The sequence below is a fragment of the Bison bison genome, unplaced genomic scaffold (assembly GCF_000754665.1).
Source record: "Bison bison bison isolate TAMUID 2011002044 unplaced genomic scaffold, Bison_UMD1.0 scf7180017864387, whole genome shotgun sequence".
NCBI lineage: Eukaryota > Metazoa > Chordata > Mammalia > Artiodactyla > Bovidae > Bison > Bison bison.
The window spans coordinates 253044-256857 of NW_011494959.1; positions in this window are offsets into that span (position 1 = coordinate 253044).

Sequence of the window (3814 nt, forward strand, 5' to 3'; positions counted from 1 at the left end):
CCACAGTTCAAAAGCATCAATTCTTCAGCACTCAGCTTTCGTTATAGCCCAACTCTCACATCCATACATGACCAATGGAAAAACCATAGCCTTGACTAGATGGACTGTTGTTGGCAAAGTAATGTTTCTGCTTTTGAATATGTTGTCTAGGTTGGTTGTAACTTTCCTTCCAAGGAGTAAGCATCTTTTAATTTCATAGCTGCAATAACTATCTGCAGTGATTTTGGAGCCCAGAAAAATAAAGTCAGCCACTGTTTCCACTGTTTCCCCATCTATTTGCCATGAAGTGATGGGACCAGATGCCATGATCTTAGTTTTCTGAATGTTGAGTTTTAAGCCAACGTTTTCACTCTCCTGTTTACTTTCATCAAGAGGCTCTTTAGTTCTTCACTTTCTGCCATAAGCCTGGTGTCATCTGCATATCTGAGGTTATTGATATTTCTCCCAGCAATCTAGATTCCAGCTTGTGCTTCTTCCAGCCCAGCATTTCTCATGATGTACTCTGCTGCTGCTACTGCTGCTAAGTCGCTTCAATCATGTCCAACTCTGTGCGACCCCAAAGACAGCAGCCCACCAGGCTCTGCCATCCCTGGGATTCTCCAGGCAAGAACACTGGAGTGGGTTGCCATTTCCTTCTCCAATGCATGAAACTGAAAAGTGAAAGTGAAGTCTCTCAGTTGTTTCCGACTCCTAGTGACCCTATGGACTGTAGCCTACCAGGCTCCTCTGTCCATGGATTTTCCACGCAAGAGTACTGGAGTGGGTTGCCATTGCCTTCTCCGGATGTACTCTACATATAAGTTAAATAAGCAGGGTGACAATATACAGCCTTGACGTACTCCTTTTCCTATAGATAAGCAAATTAGTTTAATGATTAAATTAACTAAGGTCACATTTTAGATTGAAAATTCAAACCATTTTGAAGAGTCAAACAAGTTCAGTTGTTCTGGAGTCTATGTTTTTTTGATTCAATAAAGCAATATATAATTACTTCAAATATTTGTATAGTTAGCAAGTGGCAAGAATATGAAGTAGTGAGATGGCTGAGAGGCAAGAAAAAGAATGCTGTTAGAGGATAAATGCTGGATATATATTGAAATAAGCTATTTGATTTTTAAAATAGATGGTTAATGTAAATAACTCTGTCTACCCTCAGTCAAAGGTGACTTTACATGCAGATATTTATACTTTTTAAAATATAAACATATTATCCCATAACGTTTACAGAACAGAAAAGATAATTATACAAGGTTGAATTTTACTCATAATTTTAGGATTTGAAGAATATTCTGTAAAGAAAGGATTTTCTTGTTTTTGCCACCTTAAAACCTTCATGATATCTAAAATGCTTGCACTATTGTTTATACTCATTATATCTCAAGGACACTTATAAATAGAAAATTAATTGCATAGGGAAAAAGCCCTATTAGAATGTGTTATGTTATCTGTATCATTTCTTTAGTTATTGATATAAATAAATATATTTGGTTCCAAAATGAATCTACATGTGCAATTACACTGACCAAGGAATAAACCATAAATGGAACTACAGAAATATCAGAATTAATGAGTTTTTATAAGCATGTATTCATTCTATTCTAATTCATATAAGAAATGAAGGCCTAAAAGGATCAGTAACCTGTTCTAGTCAAACTTGAATGATTTTCAGAGTCACAACGCAAGACTTCTGGTACTGTTTCATAATGATAAATCAATAATTTTGTATAATATCTTAACATATTATTTCCACACACACAAAAACAGTTGCTTAATCCTTTGAAAAAGGAGTAGAAGGTATAAAAAAACTTGAACTGACATCTAAAACAAACCAAAAAAAACCAAATTGATTGATATATTTAAAGCGATGTTGCAGCATTGGTTATGACAAAAGTAGGAACATACATTTATCTTCATGTCCATTTATTTATCCCTCATAAGTTTATTTTCTGTAGATACTGAAAAATGAGAGCAAAGAGTTAAGCCAGACAATTAATGAGGTGAATGGAAGTCCTGTGTATATAACATTGTCAGAATATAAGGTGTAACTCAAGGGCAATTGACAAATACATTTTTATTATTGTTTCTACCTATTCTTTAGGGCAAGAGGGTTGGGATATTTTTCAATTTCTCTTTATAGCAGAATCTCAGTTAGACAATAGACCCTAATAAGCATGCTTCTGAGCAAAAAGTGAATTGCACTCACAACATCCTGACATAGAAGTCAAGAGGCAGCAGGTGGACAGGAAATACTACAGTGTGCTAGGGAGAAACTGCACTTCAGTGACCACAACTGCATATGCAAAATAAGTGAAAAGATGCATGCAATAGAATATGACTGGACCAGTTTCAATTCTGTTAATCAGACAGCATTCATGCTTCAATGCTGCAACAATTAACCACTCCATCATGCTTATTGATTGTACAGATGATGCCATGGTGTTCCTGTTAAACATAAAATGGGGTAGGCTATGTGCCACCAACACAGATGTCATTACAATAATGTCCTCTTAATGGTAAAATTTTTAAATGTAATATTCTTTTGCCTTCAGAAGAAATATATTATGAAAATCATTACTAGTCTTTAAAAGGTCAATACAGTCATTTTCACATTATTCCTGCCACTGAGTTTCTTGTGCCTGATATCATCAAGTAATATTGTTTTATTTTCTTAAAGACTCAATTTCTACATGTAGTATCACATTTAGTTTTGATCTTGATAGTTTCTTCATATTGGTGATTTTATTATGTAAATGTATACACACATATGTAGATCTATTTATATCAGTATAAAAGTAGGTTATATATCAACTACATTACACTGGTTAAAGTTTCTGAAAAGTTCTTTGTATTGCTATTAGCTATTCAAACAAGGATTTATATAAAAGCAGAACTGCAATCATGCTGCCCAAGTTTTAAATCAAAGTGATTTTAAAACAAAGCCAAGCCTTCTGCTTGATGTTTGCTTTTCTTACCATTGCCATCAATAACAATTTATCCACAGTGAAAAGTGTGCTATTAGTCACCTCTGAAAATTAGCCACTTGTTCAGTCTAATGACATTTTTATAGAATTGCCAAGGATCATTTGTTTACTCCTGCCCTCGATTAAGCTGACTACTTTCTCAAGCCTAAATGCCTATCATTTAGCCAAAATGATAGAAGCTAATAGTACAGAATTTATATATAAAGAATTAATTTAAAATCTGTAATTCCAAATGACAGGAAAACGAGTGAAAAAGTTGGCTTAAAGCTCAACATTCAGAAAACGAAGATCATGGCATCCGGTCCCATCACTTCATGGGAAATAGATGGGGAAACAGTGGAAACAGTGTCAGACTTTATTTTTCTGGGCTCCAAAATCACTACAGATGGTGACTGCAGCCATGAAATTAAAAGACGCTAACTCCTTGGAAGGAAAGTTATGACCAACCTAGATAGCATATTCAAAAGCAGAGACATTACTTTGCCAACAAAGGTCCATCTAGTCAAGGCTATGGTTTTTCCTGTGGTCACGTTTGGATGTGAGAGTTGGACTGTGAAGAAGGCTGAACACCGAAGAATTGATGCTTTTGAACTGTGGTATTGGAGAAGACTCCTGAGAGTCCCTTGGACTGCAAGGAGATCCAACCAGTCCATTCTGAAGGAGATCAGCCCTGGGATTTCTTTGGAAGGAATGATGCTAAAGCTGAAACTCCAGTACTTTGGCCACCTCATGCGAAGAGTTGACTCATTGGAAAAGACTCTGATGCTGGGAGGGATTGGGGGCAGGAGGAGAAGGGGACGACAGAGGATGAGATGGCTGGATGGCATCACTTA